The sequence below is a fragment of the Gavialis gangeticus genome, unplaced genomic scaffold (assembly GCF_001723915.1).
Source record: "Gavialis gangeticus isolate Ggan-Ray unplaced genomic scaffold, GavGan_comp1, whole genome shotgun sequence".
NCBI lineage: Eukaryota > Metazoa > Chordata > Crocodylia > Gavialidae > Gavialis > Gavialis gangeticus.
The window spans coordinates 148,550,607-148,571,461 of record NW_017729032.1 but is presented as its reverse complement, the minus strand read 5'-3'; the positions used below and the strand labels follow the sequence as shown (position 1 = coordinate 148,571,461).

The window sequence follows — 20,855 nt, the reverse complement described above, 5'->3', positions numbered from 1 at the left end:
CTCCTAAATCTCTTGGACACATTTTAAAAATTAGAACACATTCCTAAATCACTCCACTGCTGTTGAAAATTTCATTTATCCAGACTGCAGATATTTTCCCAAGTCAGGTCTTGATTTCATGCTGGACTTAATAACGTGAGTACATCTCCACTCTAACTTTTTAATCTTTCTATATTTTTCATGAATTATTTTTTATGAATTTTTTTATGCATGGTAAGGTGTATTCATCACTTTACCATGCAAACCATTACTTTAAAAAGTTCAGTATTGTGTGATTTATAGCCAACATTCAGTGGCATCTCTAGGTAAATATTTTAAGGCATGGCATCTTGATGGGGACAATGTTAACTGTATTGCAGTAAAAGTAGCTTTCATCTACTTTTTTCTTTCTTCTTCATTTGATAGCTTATGGAGAAGTAATGCATGAGCGATGATACTGAAAAAAGTCACCACTTCTGTTCCCCCTGAACTCTTTCCCCTACTTTTTTCTTCTTTTCAGTTTGTCACTTTTATTCTCCTTCCAGTTCTTCTTAAGTTATTGGCATACTACCATACTGGTTGAAAAGAAATAGCCAACAAATGACATAATGTCAGAAACTAGGACACTGTGCAGGTAGTGAATAAGTCAACATAAAATTTCTAGACCTTTACTGAAATGACAGGCTTGTCTTTTTTTCTTTTTTTTTTCATCAAAAGATGACATTTTGCATATATCATTGTTAAAGCTGATCTTGGTTATAAAATAATTTTGAAATTGAATATGTCAAATCTTTAGAGATTTTTCACTTGCAAGTAGGACCATTTTAAAATTGCACTGTATAAAACTACAAAATGCACTGCATGGCAAAGACAATAGGAGGATTATAGAGTGCTCATTTTGTGTTGGCCATTAGCATGTGTAGTGGGTCCAATTTCAGTCAAAAAAGGTCAAGTTTTCAAATGAAAAAACACACTGAAACTTCACAGGGATTTTGGGGGGGAAAAGATTTTTTTTGAAACAGAAATGAAATGCAAACCTTAACTTCTGATGTTTTTTAATGATATTAAAATTACTTTTGCATAGATACACTAGAACAAGCAGTCAAGTTAGTTATCTATTGATTATGGCTTTGTCAGTCCATCTGTACTTCAACTGAATAGAACAAATAGCAAGAGAAGATGTCCCCAATAAATTACTAGAATTCAGTTCTTATTTTACATAGATACTACAACAAAACTCAGAGGCAACCTTGTGTGCTGGATGCTATGCAAACATTGAGGTAATCATAGTTTGTGTCCCACAGAACTTGCTGTCTGAGAAGATGAAAAAGATACAAAGGGCAAGAGGAGCAAGAGGCAAATATATAGATTTCTCCAAACATGTTAGAACTAGGCAAGGCCTCCCAGGTCAAAATGCGTAACAGGGAACCTATGCAAGGTTTTAATTATACCAGGTTCTCCATTATTATCCAGTAGAGGGAGATGATTTACTTGCTTCCTGACCCTATGAAAAAGGGTGGGGCATTTTATCATCCTTCTCAATCTGCAAGGAACTACTAACAGCCTGTATAATCTGTGCAATCTCCAAAGCCATAGGCAAGTATCTACTTCTTTCGTGTCTCATACATATAAAACATAACACATTTTCAGACCCGTGTCTGCTTCTGCTGAATTTAATATTACAACTCCCACTAATATCAAAAGAACAGAGGAGAGGGCTTCTTGTATAGTTAAACAGGCAAGATGCATTTATTGTGTGTGTGTGTGTGTGTGTGTGTGTGTGTGTGTGTGTGTGTAATTTACTTTTTCTTTATACAGCATCTATCACAAATGAGCCCAAGTCTTTGTGAGGCTGCTAATAATTACCCCAGTGTCAATGCTAATGTTGAATCAAATCTCCTTTTTGAGGTAGGAGTTTTGAAAGTGCTTGGCAAAGTGCTTATGACTTCAGTAGGATCAGAATTAGACCAAAACTAAGTGCTTTTGAAATTTGTACCTTTAACTAATTAAAAACTGAAGGAATGATATGGAGAATTGGCATTGCCTTTAGAAAGGTACATAGGAAATGTTAATAAATGAGATGTGCTAATTTTAATTAATTAGATACGCCAGAGGTTATAAACATCCAAAAACTTTCAGAAGTTATAAATATCTGACACTCCCCCCTCCACACACATCTTCTAGAAGCAATAAACACCAGTGATTTCATATTTACGTTGGTTGGTATTTGAAGAGACAGAGAGGAACATGTTGTAATGCTTCCATAGTTGGTCTGCAGGGGAAAATAGTTTTATTACGGTTGATTTCAAACCTAAGGCACTGCGGATGAAACAGGTACGGCAATTTAATCCTAGCGAAGCAAACTAAATTGCAGTGTTTTTATTGATGCAGTCTTTTATTTTGTATCTACCCACCCTAATGTAAGAACAAAGAAAACTGTCAGAAAAGTCTCTTCTAAAAGCAGGGACATCAGAATAAGGCTAGTCAGCTTTCCTTAGTGGACAAAGCGAGAGCAAACTGTTCAGATCCTTAAAGAGAAAGGGAGTAAAGGTTTCTCAAAGTCAGGGCAATACAGCAGGTGACAGAGAGCACATAGCCTAAGGGCACTTCTACAGGCCATTGCAGCTTTTCTCACACATACTGTTAAAAGGATGGTTTTATCCTGAGGCAAAGCTACATTGAAGGAGTTAAAAACCACTTTAGAACATCAGATGACATGTCATAATGCTTCAGACACACTGCTGCAGTGTTGCAATGCATATAATCATTTTTCTCCTCTTCACTTACCTTACCTAAAATTCGCATTCAGGGCCTGATCCAAAGCCCATTAAAATCCCTGGCCATTTATTTTCTAGTAAAATCAATGAATGTTTGAGTAAGCCCTCAAACTGACCTATGTTAAAAATATTATAATAGCCTTCCAGGTTACAAAAAAATAAGGCCGGTTCTTCAGCTGGTAGAAACTGGCATGGGTCCACAGAAATCAATGAGCTACTATGATTTATACCACTAGACAGCTGGGTCCCTTGTTTTCAAAATATATTTTAAAGAAATAATGGAGTCAACAAAATAAAATCAAGTGATGGCCAACTTTTTTGCAAAACTTGAGTGAATAAAAATTAATGTAGCACCGCTTAACAGGATCCACAATAGATGTTAACTAATAAACATCAGTTTAAGAGTTGAAGTGACATAATTGAGGATGGTGCCAACTTTAAAAAGTGAATGAAAAACATTTGCATATTTCAAGGTCATATGGCCTAAAACATTGAATTGTCCTTGGAGACTATCTTTTTGTCATAGCCAGTTAGGGAACAGGTTAAGAGAGGAAGTAATGAACAGGCTGGTAATGTAGACCAATCCATGACTTTCACAGATAGGCAGGAAGAAGTTAGGGCTATAAAGTAAAATACAGTCACTTTGAAGAAAAGCGAGCTTATTCATTGTGTACACAGCCAGTTTCCATTTTCTTAAGGGTTAACAGAAAAGAGGGAAAGGAATGTTTATAATAGTATTGGTCTGAGAATATAGTAGAGCAGGGGTATCAAAGCCATGTTATCAAGCCTGTGTGGGTCCTTGGAGGGCTACAAATTCAGGAATGGAGCCCAATACCAAATTCCATGGTATGGAGACCTCATGGTCTCCATGCTATTGTCCATTTGATCACATTAAAGTCAATCATTCCTACACCTGCATTTTAGTTGCGTGTTAATTCTGCTATTTATACAAACCAGCCATTTTGGAAAATGGCATATTTATAGAGGATATTGTAGGGGTAAGTCCTTCAATCCTTGTAATATTTCCATTTCACAGTTTGCGTTGAATATTTTGGCAGTAAAGTCCTCCAGTTACCCAGAGAAAGAGATGTAGCCTGAACAGTGCCATATTCAGAAGTTTCTCCACCCTGACACTTATCCAGGAATGACCAAATGTACTGTTAGAGGCTGTTTCATTTGATATGCAAATTCATTATTGTACTGTCTGTTGAGATTGCCATCAATGTTGCTAGTTAATGCCAGGTGTGTTGGTGGTTCCATTTAAGGTGAACACTTTTCTACTAGGACGGGTTACTAAAGTGAGACCATCATGAACAGCACTCACAAACTGCTGATCAGCTATCAACGTTTCATCTCAACTCTTCCCAGGTTGCATTTAAACCGGTGTTCTACTCAGATATCCAGCCCCTTCAGCCTATCTGGTTCCCAAGAGTATGCCTTCTACATATGACATGCCTTGTTTGCTTTCTACCCTTCAAATGTATGTAGCTCTCTCATTTACTGCTGCACCCCCCACATTCATCTCAGAGGCTGGGAAGAGCACAAACTGAAATACAAGACTGTTTCTACAAAAAGGCTAGAAGCCCTCTGGATAATCTGACACATTCCATGTTGGATCATCCTAGACATCATATACCCAACCTGTCAGAAATCATAATAAGGCCAAATCTGTATAGTAGCAGCTCTTTTGCTGGACCCCCCATCAAGCCATGATTACTGTCACCAAGTGGATGAGTTGTACAAGAAAGTAAGGGTTGTTGGCTTTTGTTGCAGATAACATGCTGTCAGTGAAGTAAAAGGCATGCCACATCCAAAAAGTGTTATATGACATGCCTTTCACTTCACTGGGGAAAACAACAACAATACATATTCCTCAAATGCAACATCATTCCTGTATATTTTGCATGATCAGGTGCCTTTCTATCATCACACATGTAGTATTCTGACTAGCAAAGGAAGGGTATTGAACTTGGATTATTTTTTAAATAAAATACATTCTGAATAGTTTGACTGCCACATATGAAAAGAATGTGTGGATGGATATAATCTGATCATATTTCTTATGGGTCCAGAGCCCAATAATGAAGACCACAGCTCTTCATGATGTCTCTGGGCTAGATTCTCGGATGCCCCATGGTCCAACATCAACAGAAGGGTTGGAAGGTCCTCCTACCTAATCTATTCTGTAGCCTGAGAAGTGGGTTATATGGTTAGAATCCCCTCAGGTTGAGGACAGTGTAGAAATAAGGTCTCTCACTTCCTGAGCAAATGGTATAACCACTAGGCTATAGCATAAATAGTATGCAATGGGGCTACCACCATCATGATTTCAATGCCTAAATTCTGCTGAAGTCCTATTGAGGCACCTATGAGAATGATTTGGACCTGGACTTTGTGTCAAAATTTCTTTACTTATAAAATTAAAATAAAAATAATACTTACCTGCCAGATGTACCACAGAAGGGGAGCTGCCAAGGGTGTAGGGGTAATTTGTGCAGCTGTCCCAGGTGCCAACTAGAGGGATGTGGAGGAAAAAATGGCTGTTTTTGAAGCTGCACTATTGCACTGGTGGAGGTGGAAGCAACTAGACATCACCACTGCCCCTGTGGGTGGCAGCTGCCCCAGGCACCCAGCTGCATCATTATGCCTCTGGGAGATGGTGACTTTTTTCACCATAGCCCAGGATATGCTTGTAAGAAATAACAAGTTAATGTTTTGAAAATGTTTTATAAGCAGAAAATTTCCCCAGAATTCCCCAGACACCAAGTATGGGGTTACCCACCTTTTTTTTCAAGTAAAATGTTCATTTATGATCAAGGCATGTCCCAGGGTATCATTTCAACTAATCTTTCCCCAAGTAATCAAGCTGCATTCATAGTAGGGACATCTACATATGCCCCTATGGTGACATTGTTACTGTGCCGTCATTTACTACTTCCTTTGGGAAGTAGTAAATGACGGCACAGTTAACAGCGCTGTACTGCACCATGCCAGGGACACGTGTTTATTTTTAGCTGCCACACTACTGTAGCACTGTGCTATAATGAGGGAGCATGGTGCTACAGTGACATAGCTGCAGCATCATGGTTTTTGCCAGCTGATGCTACGCTGCTGTAGCATGTTGCTACAGCAATGTTGCATCATGTATATAGGTGCCTAGTGTTTACATAGTTCCAGAAGCTAATTTTATTTGTAGGTAGTAACAACAAATACCTTGTTTTTATGCTTTCTCAGAAATGCTAATTCTGGCTGTAGGTAGGAAACTACAATGCAGTAGATGAGGGAGCAGGGTTCAGGTCTCATGTTCATATATTCTCTTTGGTAATTGTATTGCTTGCTTGTTTTGGCAGTGGATTAATTCAGCAAGTGATATAGTGGTTTCAAGTTAAAGGAAGTTATAAAATGAGCTGCAATATGCAACCACTTCATAATAAATGGTGCAAGTTGGTTCCGTTATAAGCCACTCTTCCTATGACTTTGAACAGGAAAAGGATTTTGTGATTACTTTCAGGGTACAAGGAAAACAAAGATTTTGGAAATATACAGGACATTTGTCAAACAATATTTAGGTTATGAATGCTCAAAAAATATGGCAGAAAGTTAGGCTCATAAGGTTCTGAATACTGCTAAGAAAGTTTTTCCTGATTTGTCAGAGCATGTTTTAACTGATTTTCAAATGGAATTGTTTTAAAGCATATCAACCACCAGGAAACTTCTTATAGCATTATAAATGTTCAATGTACAGAAGATGCAAGTGCTATACATTGACTTTTATTTTAATCTCCCAAATAACAGGATACGCTCAAGTTTAGTAGGTATTAAAATAAAACAACTTATGAGGTATAGGAAAGATGTCCGTCTTCATCAGAGTAGTGTTCACTGTACCTATTCAGGGTGGGGAACACAGATATCTTTAGACCAAGGGTATCAAGCTAATCTAGCCCTGCTAGATTAGTGGCAAGGGAGCAGTCTGCAGGCTGGATCAGGCCCATAGACCTCCCTCGTTCCCCCTGTCTAGCCAGGTCAGGTGCCACATGTAGCAGAATGCAAATCCCAGAGTGCCCATAATGGGTGCCACATGCAACACATGTTCCAGGCCCTGCCCTTGAGGCTAGGCTGGCATGTGTGCATCAACTTGTGCCTAAGGCCAGCACCAGCAGCTGGACAATGAGGCTGTGGGAGTGGGATGGGACCCACGGGCTATATGTTTGACACCCCTGCATTAGATTAACTGTTCACCCTTCCGGCCCAATTTTTCAGGCTGCTGGGGACCAAACTGATTGCAGTTGGCAAACTAGAGCAGCTTTATGATTGAGATATTCTGACTTACACAGGTGGGTTCAAAATCATTGCCATACCAGATACAATAAGCCTACTACACTATACTCTGATTCTCCTAACTCTACCACTAAGAAGTACACTCACCATGCCAAACCATCCATGCCAAAGACCGTGGACAATTCTCTATGTGAAAGAGAACCAGGGACATCTGGCATAGGTTTGTGGGTTTACAATAGAAACTACTGCTGCTGTTGCTTGTTCTTTTTTCTTCTTTCTTTCTTCTTTGTGTCCTTGTCAGAGACTAGATGTTTTTCCAGAATCAAGTCTAAGAGATGGCTCTTTTCACTGCTGCAGTCAGGTCCTCTTTTGTACAGGTCTCACCACAATGTTGGCAAACAAGCAGGTGCCCTATAGTCTGCACTTCAGCACGCTCACATGTATTTGTCATTTGAGTAGCCCCATTTGATCATTTTTGTTTTTGATCTTCCAGTTTGCGTGTGCAGGCACGTCAGGCATTGCTATGTTGACCAGTCTGTATCAACCCCTCTAGGAAGGTCCTCCTGGGGTTCCAGGTCTATTAAAGGGCACCGATTGTGCATAATCTTTCCTTCTATAACCTCAGTTGCACCCTGTCAACCACTGTGTCCAATGGTGGTCATAACACTGGTCACAAAACTCTTTCACACTTTAAGCCATTTGCTTACTTCTGTGTGACCATGGTCTTCTATCTGCTGTGATCCTTCTTTCTGGCTCACTACCTATCTTCTGATATCAAGTAGTGCAACGCCAGCCAGTAAATACAGGCTATCCTTTGATGTTGGCTTTAGATATCCTATTATTTCACTATAGCTGTCATTTAGAACTGGGTCTAGTTTCTTGGCATGAACTGATTGTTCCCATATTGGACATACATACTCTGAAATGATGTGACAAGCACAAGGTAATAGCAGTGGTTTGTAATGTAGCTGGATTCGCTCCCCACTTTGAGGTGACCAACTTTTGAAGCATGTTGTTACAGGCACTGATTTTCCCCTTCATTTTCTCTACACGTGCTTTGAAGGAAAGTGTTTGGTCCAATGTAACTCTCAACTACACAGGGTTCAAGTGATTAGTCAGTGGCATTCCATCCCAGGTGATGTTTAATTTCCACTTGGCTTCTCTATGGCATAAATGAAAGGCTGTGACCTGCATCTTGGGTAGGTGCAAAGCTGGTTCTTATTGTAATCTGAGAGATTGCTCAGTGCATGTGAGTCTGTTCTTGACAGTGGCAAAGTTCTTCTCTTGCAATGTGATGCATAGATGATCAGCATATATGAAGCTCCTCATATTGCTCTGTATGGGCTGATCATTGGTATATATGTTAAAAAGGATTGGTGCTAACACACTGCCCTGTGGAAGATCATTTTGTTGTTGTCTCCAAATGCTCCATTTCTGGTGTAGTTCTACATAAAATTGTCTGTTCTCCAAAAAAGATTGGATGAACTGCTCTAAGTGGTATTTGTTCATCATATCATAGACTCTGGCAAGTAGGTTTCAGTAGTTGACTGTATCATATGGTGCTGCTAGGTCTACAAACACAGATCCCATGACCATCTCTTTTGCAAATCCATCTTCTATATATTGGGTGCTGTTTAGTATTTGGCCAGTGCAAGACTTGCCTAATCTGAATCTGGCTTGTTCTGGTATTCGATATTGTTCGATATGTGGCGAGAAGTGACTGAGAATAAGGCATTTGTACAGCTTATAAAGATGGTACAGGGGTGACACTGAAGTTCTCTGGGCCAGAGGCATCATTCCCTGGCTTACAAGTAGGTAGCAAAATAGGGACTTAATGAAGAGCCAAGGATTGAGTCCTTTGTTTCTGTTCTCTTTTACCATGGCAAGATTTTAACAACCCTACAGAATTTAGGAATTCCCAAAAGTTGCCACACCAGGATAGCTAAAAATCACTTGTGTTCCCCTGCCAGAGGGATAATAAGTAACTGGTGTAGCTCTGATGCCACTCTTAAAAACTGCTGACTGTTTAACGGTGATCTCAATATTTAAATTTGAATTTCTACTGTGTGCACAGACTATCCCATTCTGGTGTTTATAAGTGATAATGGTTTGAAAATGAAGTGACAGTTTTCTTTCTGAAATCAATGAGAGTTATGCTTATGCATGAAAGGAGGAAGGTGCACTTCAAGCCTTAATTATCAATAAAGGCTAGAAGCCAGATGCTCAGATGATGTAATCTGTATTTTTATCTCTTCTAAGATTTTGTTCACAATTTCACGATTTTTGTGGAAACTGAATTTTGTAAGTCTGTCATGGAAATTCCCGGTCCCCATGAAAAAGCTCCTGGGGACTGCGAAAAAGCTGGAAAACAGCTAGCAAGTTGCGGAGGCGGGGGAGAGGGAGTTGCAAAGAGAGGCAGGAAGCCCTAGCATCCTGAAGCATGGGGGGCAAAGGAGAAGGTGGGGAGGGGAGCAGCCAGTGGAGTGCGGAGCCACCCCCCGTCACACACACATTTCCTATTGTCCAAGGGGCCCTTGAAGTCCCTCCCCTCCCTGGAAATTGACAGGTAGCCATCTCTCACTTCCCAGGGAGGAACAGGAGGGCCTCCCATGCCTCTGATTGTCTGAGAAAAAACAAGGGCAAAAGGAGAGACAAATGCAATATTTTAATTTGCTGATTTAAAGTGAATTTTCATATTCATTTTTGCATTATAATTTTAAATGTTATTTAATCAAACTAGGTATTACATACATTATCTATGTCAAAATCTTTTATATCTTTTGGGTGTGTTCCAGCACAAAAAATTACAAAATATGCAGGGTTCCTTCCTATATCAAGGTCATATTTGCATACCTTCATATCCTTTGCCAAATGGCACTTCCCTGTCTCTCAGTTCTAGCAACAATATGACATAAGATACAGTGCTGGGATTTCCTTCATATGCCACTGCCATAAAAATCAGTATTAGTGCAGAAGAGACAGAAACACTAGTACAGAATGTCACTAACCTTGTGCTATATGGGAAAGAAATCCAAAGGAACAAATGACTGCAAAAGATCACAGTGGGTGCATCTCTATGTGCTATTAATGTACTTTAAGCCAACTGAACAGTAAAATAAGGCAAAGTATGCTTGCCCTGGGAACGCTTTTACACGTGCGCCAGGGAATGCATCTACACTGTCAGGCTCAGATTGTCTCTCAATAATAGGCAGATCCAAGCCTACTCCTGCCCTGCTCTACCCCCTACAGCAGCGAAAGGGCAGCTGCAGGCTCCAGTTACACCTGGCCAGGTGCCAGGGGACTCTAGAGGAAGGCTGAGCCTGGAACAGGGAGCTGGGGGCAGGCTCATCCTGGCAGGGTGAGGTGTGGGTGTTCCCCACCCTGCCCACTAGTAGTGGCAGACAGGGCACTGTGTCCATAAGGCACCTCTTTCTCCACACCCTCCCCTCCCTTCTTTCCTCCTCAACAGCACGTTCCCTCCCTCCCTCCCTCCCAGCAACACACTCGTCCCTAACTCCAACATGCACCAACAATAAAGGTCCTGCTTCCCATGCAACTATGTACAATGCACTTTCTGAACTGTAAGCGAAGTATAGGGGGATGGAGGTGAATATGGCATGGATCCCAAGGAGAGTTACCTAGGAAGCCAGGCAGGCCAGAGGCTCATACTGGGGTGGAGATGGGCACTGCCCAGCATGCTTGGCTTGCTTCCCCTCCTTCACCACAGGGCCAGGACCAGCAAGGCCTGTGTTTTGTAGTTGGCTCAGCTGTGGGCAGCTGCTGCTCAGGGGCTGCATGGTGGCTGGGCAAGTGGCCCAGGTGACCCAGGTGGGGGACTGGGTCACTGGGAAACCTAACTCAGAAGCAGGGCAGGTGGTGCTGGACCTTGTCCAAGGCCCACTGAGGGTTTGGGACCGGGTCATGGGTGGCAGGCAAGGACAGAGCTTGGGGCTGGGCTGCCAGGGGCCAGGTGGGATCAAGGCTGAGGGCTGGTCACTGTACTGTGCAGCATGAAGCTGACCACCAAGGCAAGGATGGTGTCCAACACCCAGTGGTCCTCCTCCACTGCATCTACAGCTCAGGCCACAATGGCAGCCTGCTGCTCCTGGGCCTCAAGCACCCTCTCGAGGAGGGTGATGTGCCTCTCCTGGAGGGTGAGGAGCCTGTCCTGGAAGGCATGGTCCTCCCGGTTCCGCTCCTGTGTCTGCTCTAGGTTCTGGGCTCACCAGGCCCATGAGTCCACAAGCCTCTCCTCAGCCACTGTAACCAGCCTGTCCAGCAGGGTAGTGTGGTCCTGTGCATGCTGCTGGTGGAGGTGGTGCATGTGAAGGGCACTGGCCAACAATGGTGGAGTCCTTGCAGGTGCATCCCCACCAGCGGCTGGTGTTTCTCCCCTGAGTGCAGCTGCTGGACCAGCAGAGCAAGGATAGAGAAGCTCTTTGTGAGAGTTTGAAACATTTCAGAGATAACATTCACTGTACCGAGGGGTTGTGCACAGTCTAGGGGTCATGTGTGCACAGGTGCCCAGGGGCCTTGGTAAATTGGTTGGATGGGCCATGCCACAGGTGGTTGCTGGCTCAACCCTTTGTCCCCAGTCCCACCCCAGCAGCAGCAGGTGGGCTGCTTGCTGCCTGCAGCAGGCAGCTTGCTTTCCCTATCCCCTACCAAGGCTGGGCCAGGGCTGTCTCCTGCCAGCAGGTGTCATGGCAGCTGTTCCCTTTCTTCTCCTCCCTACAGGCCAGGCAGTTTTCTCCTGTGCCACCAGGCCTGTGGTCAGGGGCTAAGAGACTCCTACTCAGCTGGGATGTGGAGCTGGTGATACCCACCTCATCTCTGTAATGTCCCTTTCTGGAGAGGCATCCTGGGCCAGGGACCCTGCTCTGTGTGGCCTGTGCCCCAAGCATACCCCTGCTGCAAGTCTGCTGGGCACACAACAATGAGCCATTTGAGTGCACAGAGGGGTTCCCAATCCACTATGCCCTACTGCTGCGGATCACCATTGTGCCATGGGAGCAGCTGAGAACTTTGTGTGGGGCCCTGATCTTTGATGGCACCCTAGGCAAGCCTGTGCTTCCCTGCAACGTGCACCTCTGCCTGGAGAGGTATCTCTGCCTATATTATGAGTCCCTGACACCTGTGCACAAGGTGATCACTGCTGCCATCAATGAGTTCCTCTCCATGTCCCTGACTGCCTAGCTGGTAGGCTGCTGCTTGCTCAATAACATTTGACCTGCTTCCTGCTTCTCTTCATGATGGGGTGGGAAGCTCTGGGAAGCAAGGGGGAGGTTGGTCAGGCAAGGTGGGGAAAGGAGAGGATGCGTGGAAAGGGGAGGGGGAAAAGGAGGCCCAACCTCCCCACTCCCCCATGGGGCTCATGGCTCCATGTGTGCAGCCCAAGGACACATGGGTGAGCTGGCCCAGGCACAGGTGGCTATGATGGTGTCCCCCCTCACCCAATCTTCCTTCCTGTGCAGGGTTTACTGGATGTGTGTGGCAGACAGTCCCAGTGGTCTGACTGTCCCTGGCAGTGGGGAGGTGGCCTGGCTGCCTGCAGTGTCCCAGGGTGTAGTGGCACAGTGTCTGGCCACCTGAGCATGTGGCCCCTTCCAGGGAGAAGCTGGAGCTGCTTGTCACAGGGGCCATCCCCAGCCTAGCCTCCCCCTTGGGGTGTGTGGCTGGAATTGGTAGGGCACATGTCAGCCCAGGGTGCCGGTGCTGCTAGCTGAGGTCAAGGGCAGGAAGCCTGCCAGATTGTGCCACTGGTGCCCTAAGAAGCCCTCCCCTGGTGAGTCTTCATCAGCACTGGCCCACAGTGCAGGCTCTGGCAGCTCACCTGTCCTGGAGTACACAAGGAGGCCCTTGCCAGGGTCCCTCATGGCCAGGATGCAGTCCAGCTGCTGGATGAAGGACACAGTCCTGCAGGCAGCCCCGGACTGTTGGTTGTGGTCTGTGATGCAGACCCACTGGGCCTGTAGGACCTTGATCTTGATGCAGCACTACCATCCAGACTGGTTGTGACTGAATTGCTGCATGTAGGCCACCATGGCCTCATAGATGTGGGTGTTTGCCTGGGTTGCCCTAGGCAAACTGCCACTGCATGTCTTCCTTACCCCAGACCACTATGAGCTTGTTGGCCTCTTGCTCTGTCCAGCTGGGGCCTCGGGCATTAGGGTTGATGCCATCCCAGGTGCTGCCAGAGGCTTCAGGGGCTCAGGCAGGGACTCTGGGTGCCATTGGGGCTTGCCACATGCCACAGCAGCAGGTACATACCTAACCCAGTGGCAGGCAGTAGCTGGCACAGGCCCTGGAGGTCAGGGGTCTGAAGGCCGGTCTGGGCCAGCTACAGGGGCATCCCTGCCATATGGCTAGAGGAATTCCCAGCCTCATGGCTCTGCCCCAGGCAGGAGGCTGACACCTTGCTGGTGTGGCTGACTGGGAGTAGATTTGATCTTGGTCAGCATTTACATGTTTGCTACTGCACAGTAGCTACTGGCCACATCTACATGGGACGCTGACTGCACAGTCATTTAGTACTTGCATATACAAGTACTAAATAACTACACAGTACTGGAGTTACTGCACAGTAGTGTCCCTGAATGGCTCTTTGGCCATGCTGACTGCACAGTAGCTCGTTACTACTGTGCAGTAGCATGACATCATGCTCCATGCCACGCAACACTACTGCACAGTAGTAACAAGCTCCTGCACACTAGTAATGAGTTACTGCGCTGTTGGTGACTCATGTCAATGCAGACACTGTGAGGTTAATTTAGTATCTGTATCTACAGGTACCAGCTAACCATGCATTAGACTAATTCACTGTGAAGAAAATGCTGTATATATGTAGACTATGACTTTTTATTGTGCATTACATTAGACTAATGCTCAGTACAGCATCTCATTTATACCTGCTCAGTGTGGAGAATAAATGCCTTAGAATAGCAAGTCCTTTTGAGTACCAGAAGGAAGCAGAGGATTCCTAAGTGCTCCACTGGTCCATGTAGTATGTTCTCAATAAAAATATAGGTACAATGAAAACCTGCTCTTATTCAAAATATAACCACCTAATCTCCCTGAGGTTAGCATCAGTTTGGTTTAACACATTAGCTGGTTGGAAAAGTGAATCCAACATGAGCACCTCAAGTTTTCAAAAAAGTTGAATGGGAGTATTTTTTGAAAATTCTGAATTGTTAACTGTTTCTCACTTGTGCCATTTTCACATATTATTTCATTTACAACTCTTTCCTCGTTTGCATTCTCTGTCTTCCCTGCAACAGAGGAGTTTTTCTTTTACTGGCTGACACCTGTGGTTTTGAATAGCACCTTTTAATATAAGTTATATGAATGAGATGTGCCGCATGATTTTTCAGTGTATCTTATACAATAATTGACCTCAGATAGACTATCAGTTATTCATGGCCCCTTGCCTCAGAGAGGATCCTAAACAGCCAATCACAATTTAAAGGCATATTATCTTGCCTTAAACACATTCATTCACAGTACCTTTCACAAGTTATTGGCCATTTTCTTTCCCAGAATTAAGGATTATTGAAGCTTGTGCAACAAGAACTTTGTTCTTCATAACTCATCCCCTGTTACTTGCTTATGCAATGAAGCATTATAATTTGCAGAGAGTTGCTTCAGAGGACTTATGACTTCACTGCCTTTACAAAGAAGAGGACAAAGACAAGTCAAGAGGAAGGAAAACATTTACAACTTAATGAGAAGGTAAATCAACTTACATTTATTGCAAATAGGTTGATAGAAAATACTGCTAATGTTCCCTTTTAACTTGGAAGATGAGGCACCTCTCCAAGTTTCTTTTAAATTATGGAGCAGTATTTTATCCAGCCTTTTATTTAAGATGGAATAACTGAGGAGGTACATACATAACCGTTAAATCTGAGATTTGGACTAAGGATAGAGGCTCAAGGATATGAAGTGGCGAGTGGATTAAATCAGAGCAACTCAGCCTTCTTGATAACTTTTAGAGTGGCAGGATAGTCTAATGAAGAGAACTGTGGACTAAGGGCTAGACCAGCTCAGTCATTTGCTGCGTGACCAAAGGCTAGTCAGTGCAATGCTCTATGCCTTATCAGCTGGGGAAATCAGATTTATGTCTTGCAAAGGGCTCTGAGATATACAGAAGGAAAACAGCAAGAGTGGATGACTTGTCTTATAGGACAGATCCAAATATCACTGAAGTCAATGGAAATTTCAAATTGCCTGAACAAGCTTCCAGCTCTGAAGTTATCAAAATATTTTTTCCCTCTGTTTACCGCAGTGAGGACATGTGCATTTAAAAACAAAACAGCAATGACAGAGGTATCAAAACAAACCTGAACAAAACATCAGCCTCTCTGGTTTCTGATTTTCACTTTCTTGCTTGTTTTTGTTTAACTGACCCTTGTGTGGTAGGATCAGAAAGAATAATATATGATTAATTTCTATTCTGAAGCCTTGTTTGAAAGGTGCTTTATTTGCATTAGCATTCATAATTACTTAATGACAAATCAGATATGGTTCATTGCTAGTAAGTGTAGAAACATGTTGTCTGAAGGATGTAGTTTAATTAGTATACTTCTAAAAACACGTCCCTCATGACCATTGGATGTAATCATTATTTTATGTATTTAACTGTGAAATTTATATTTACTCAGCAGGCTAGAGAACATCTTTTTTTTTTCCAAAGCTATTTTATGCAGCACATTTAGACTTTAGAGAAACCCACAAAATTTCCTAAACAGCAGGTACTAAATAAAAAAAAAATTAAAACAACTATTATTGCAATGAGGCAAATGTACTTTAAAAAAATATATATATAACCAACATGATATTGCACCCATAAAACACAGAGGGAGGAATAAATATGTAGGGAAGCTCATTTTAATTCCTCAGTTAATAACTTAGATGTAGGAGATGCACATTCTCCTAGATCAATGAGACAATTTGGGTATTCTTTTACTGTTGATTAGTGAATCTGAAGATGACCTTATTTCAAGGGCATCCAGTGATTTCTCTTTTCTTTATGCTGGCATAATTTATGCTTACTTGTGAACACTTTTTACCAGTGCTGCAATGGAATCCATGTCTGCCCTTTCCTCCCTCACACAGTACACATTGAAAGGAATGAAAAATCACCATGACTTCTTGAGGATGATCTCTGCGACGCTACATGTTCAGAGATGCATTTTCCAGTCTTTAATGTGGCAAGTCCATCCTTGTTTAAAACTTCTCTCAGATTAAGAGTCCCTTGCTGATTGAGTGTTCCCAGTGAAATCAGTAGAGCTATTTGTGGATAAGATGTTGTTCAACCTGTGTAATGGGTGTTAGACCTAATGCTTAATTCCACTGACCTGTTACAAGTTTCCTACACAGAGAAACAAAAGTGATGTGTCAAGATTTCCCTTCTGTATTTATTCAATTCACTTTTCTTAAGAACATAAGAGCAAAAGGACTGCAGTTAGTGAGTCAAACCACAGGGTCATCTAGCCCAACATTTTGTCTCACGGAGGGTGCATCTACAGAAGACATTTACTGCATAGTTGACCAATTAACTGTGCAGTAAACGTCTGGGTGTCTACACATACTTCCCTATCAGGGCCCATAAAACTAATAAACTCAGCAGCAGAGTAGTATAGCACTTGTATTTACTATTTACAAGTACTACCATGCTGAGGAGTTTTTTTGTGCACAGAAGCACAGGTAGATGTTGCCCTGGGTGGCTGGGGCACAGCATCAGCACAGGGCTAGCAGGCAGGCAGGCAGACAGGCCCCATGCTGAGGTACCCTGCACCCCAGCCGGTCAGGGAGCAGCACGTGGAGATGGGGGAGCAGGCATCCCAGGGCTGCTCCCCCATCTCTGCATGCTATGGAGCCCTTGGGCTGCCTGCTCCTTCATCTCCATGTGCCTCAGTGGGGACTTCACATCACACACAGACTGGGGAGAAGTCAACCCTGGGCTGGCTGTTCCTCTGTCTTCACATGCTGTTCCCCAGCTGGCTGGTGCACAGGGTTCCTCAACATGGGGGTTGCATACTGGCCCAGCCAGCCCCCATTAAGCACAAGGAGGCTGGTTGGAGCAGCTCTGGCCTGGCAAGCTGACCCCCTGGGTCTGCTGCCAGTGCAGACTGCTCTGACTGGTATCCATATGGTGTGCATGAATAAACTGGGTGCATCTACATGAGCTTCTGTGTTACTGGAGCTCATCACTACAGTGATGTAGTGGTCATGAACTGTGATGCTGCTGCTACTGTGCAGTAGGTGGTTGCTACTGTGTAGCAGGGTCGGAAATGACCCATGCAGTGCTAGGATTGTGCAGTACCGGTGGTTACTGTGCAGTCAGGCACGTGTGTAGACATGTCCACTGTGGAGCAATTTTCTCCTGAGTTTTTTGCTGCTGGGTACATGTTCTAATGGAGCAAAAAATTCTGGAGCAAATTGCTCCACAGTTTACTCATGCACAGTTTGCTCATGCACAGTTTACTCATGCATCTACATCATGAGCAGGTCCAAGGAGGTGATCCTCCCCCTCTGTGCAACACTGGTCAGTCCACAGTTGGAGTACTGCATCCAGTTCTGGGCACCGCACTTCAGGAGGGGTGTGGACAGCATTGAGAGGGTCCAGAGAAAGGCCACTCACATGATCAGGAGTCAGCAGGGCAGGCCCTACAAGGAGAGGCTACGAGACCTGAACCTGTTCAGCCTCCACAAGAGAAGGCTGAGAGGGGATCTGGTGGCCATCTATAAACTGGCCAAGGGGGACCATCAGGCAATGAGAAAGCCCCTGTTCCCCCAAGCACTACTGGGAGTAACAAGGAATAACGGCCGTAAGTTGACCAAAAGTAGATTCAGGCTAGACATCAGGAGGCACTACTTCACAGTCAGGGAGGCTAGGATCTGGAACCACCTTCCAAGGGAAGTGGTACTCGCTCCTACCCTGGGGGTCTTCAAAATGAGGCTAGATAGACACCTTGCCAGGGTCATTTGACCCCCAGCATTCTTTCCTGCCCATGGCAGGGGTTGGACTTGATGATCTGCTCAGGTCTCTTCTGACCCTACCAACTATGAAACTATGAAACATTCATTGCACATGTAGATGTGCTTATGGGGTGTATTCCCACGAGCAGGAATATACGTTTCCTGGGGGGCAAACAGCAGCGGTGCAATGTATGCCTCTGCTACTTGTTCAGGGAATGCCTGTAACACACATGTTCTGGCACATGACACATTGCCAGGGTGGGGTAAGGGAGGCTGGGGCCAGCACAGTTGCTGGCCCCAGCAGCCTCACCTGGGATGCCAGGGGGCTCCATGAACTATAGCTACTGCAATCCTGCTGGAGTCTCTGGATTGGGGCAGTGTGTAGTGCCACCATGTGCACCACCCTGTTTTTTAGGTATAGGGATCTCCCAAGGTGAAAAAACTCCCCACATTGCTAATTAGCAGTGCAGGGAATGCTTGCATGTGTGGAGTGTGTGGCATGTGCGGCACTGCAGGTGGGTCTACAGCACCGTATACCGTACATCTGCACTCATCTGGATGGATACACAGTGGCAGAAAGTAGATGTTGAGGAGGAGAAGAAACAGGACATGTCCATAATATTCTACCCACTGCTCCTTTCCCACTGCAGCATTCAAGCTTGCTATAACTGGAATAGGAAGTAGGGTATAGTATGTTTGAGAGATTTTTTTTATTTGATATTTCCTTCTCTTTATTCTGCATGTATCTCTGACTTCGGTTATAGGAATTCAGAATGGGTTCTCAGTACCTGTCAGGATCGGGAGCTTAGATTTTAAAATTGTTTTTTTATAATGAATATAGCTGTAAGTATACTGTAAAGTGTATTCATGGTGCCATATAAATCATCATCATTTAGATTAATTATACAAATACTTAAGCATTTAAACTCTTGATACTGATGATGATGATGATATCTGTTGTTATTTTGATTTTGTGTGGTGCCTGAAGATAAATTTCAGCTTCTAAACCCATCATTTCACATGGAAATGACTGGATATCATTTAGTACTGGGTTGTGCAGTTATGATCTAATTCTTTTCTAGAAAATGCTGAATGACTTCTATTTTTATTTGCTGAGTGAGTCTTGTGTGATAGTTCTGTGTGATAATTCTAGAGATTATTTTGCTTCAGTAAGTAAACCAACACAATAAATGAAATATAAATTAAAGCTAACACTGCATGTTGAATCAGGTCTCTCCTCAAACTATAACCATTTACTGTACCCTTAACCATGCATGGTTATATCATCTTCATAATCCAAGTAAACATGTCAATTTATTTCCATAAACATTCAGAATATATATTCCATCACATCCCTTACAATTTACTTCTGAGGAACTGTGTATCAAAATATATACATGAAATAGAAAGAAGATTACAAGTTGTTCTTACACAGATATCCCCAAAGAAACCTCTTCAGGGAACAAGCATTAAGGATACTATATCTGGGATCTGTCTTTTTGTTAATACTATAATTATGAATAGATGATAACAGAAGTGACTATATTATGGGTATGCAAAAAATGACATTCACCTAACTGAAAACAGATTTCTCAGGAGCAGGAGTGTAAGGATGAGGAAATTAGCGAGAGAAAGACTCAGAAATACATAGAGAGCCTGTTGCAGGGGTGGAGGGCAGGTGGTAAGGCTTGGCAAGCTTGTTGGGTGTGGGTTGTTAGAAACCTATACTGGGAATAGTTATGGGGAAAAGAGGAAGTGTTCATGCCACAAAGAACTCGTAGAGGCAGATACTGGGAGTGAAGAAGGAGGAACATCCTAAAGGCTCAGAGAAACATTCTGCATCAAAACTTTTGGTGTTTATCCAAATGGAATCAAACATCAGGATATTTGGGTGTTCATCCACCCTCATGTCATGATTTTAAACTGTTCTGTCCATTGCAGAGAACAAGAAATAGAACATGGAACAGCACTGAATGCATCTAACCTTGTTTTGCTGTTACATTCTTCCTTATACTGAATGAAAGAGTACAGATCCCTCCCATAATTGCAGGAAATATGCATTGAAACTAAAATGTGTATGCATGCCAGATGAGTTCATTGGATCTAAACTTGTAATTGGAAAGGTCAGCTTCCTCACCACAGATAGTTTCAGGTTGGTAGAGCTACAGATTTTATGTTGTTAATGAAAAAAAGGATTGCTTTTCCAGCTTCAAGTACACCACTTAGAACAAAGAAAATATCTAAAACACATAGACCAACACCATTATAATCATTATAGCCTAATTTATAAATATATATTAAATGTGTGTGTATACATGTAAGCATGTACACATATGCACAAACTCTCTCATGTGCTGACTCATAGAGAGAGAGAGAGAGAGACAGAGAGAGAGAGAGAGATTTTTTCCAAAGAAAGAATGTAACACTTGTTAAGAATTTGTTGACTATTTTAGAGCTCTGGTTACACTATCTAAAATGTTCTCTATAAAATAAGTACTATAGTTAGGATTATAATTAATATTAAAGGAAAAATGCCTAAAATTAGGGCTGTGTGAAGCTTCTGGTGGTGATTCAATTTGGAGGAGATTCGGCCCAATTCGGTGTCCGAATCTCTAAATCCGAATTGAATTAGGGGACCAGTTTAAAGGTCCGAATCGATTCAGAACTCTCCAAATCTTTGGAAAATATCCAAAGAGTTTTGATGATTTGGACAGTCCCTGGTGGTTGCAGCAGGGAGCTGCAGCTGACTGTGAACTGGTAAGTAGTAAGAGCAGCAGAGGGAGGGCTGGGGGAGGGGAAAGCGGACTATGGGGAAACCCCTGCCAGGCCCCCCAGCCCCTC

At 43.3% G+C, this 20,855-nt stretch overlaps 1 long non-coding RNA gene across 2 annotated transcripts in view; it reads left to right on the top strand.

The window, feature by feature from the left end:
* The window catches only part of LOC109303481, a 33,500-nt gene extending 18,741 nt beyond the window's left edge, over positions 1–14,759 (top strand). The window contains exon 3 of one of the 2 annotated variants that reach the window (XR_002099135.1): positions 14,666–14,759. This is a non-coding gene — a long non-coding RNA (uncharacterized LOC109303481). Of the gene's footprint in view, positions 1–3,792; positions 4,764–14,665 lie in introns of those variants that run through there. The other variant, XR_002099136.1, reaches the window with a different exon arrangement.
* The last annotated feature ends 6,096 nt before the right edge of the window (positions 14,760–20,855 follow it).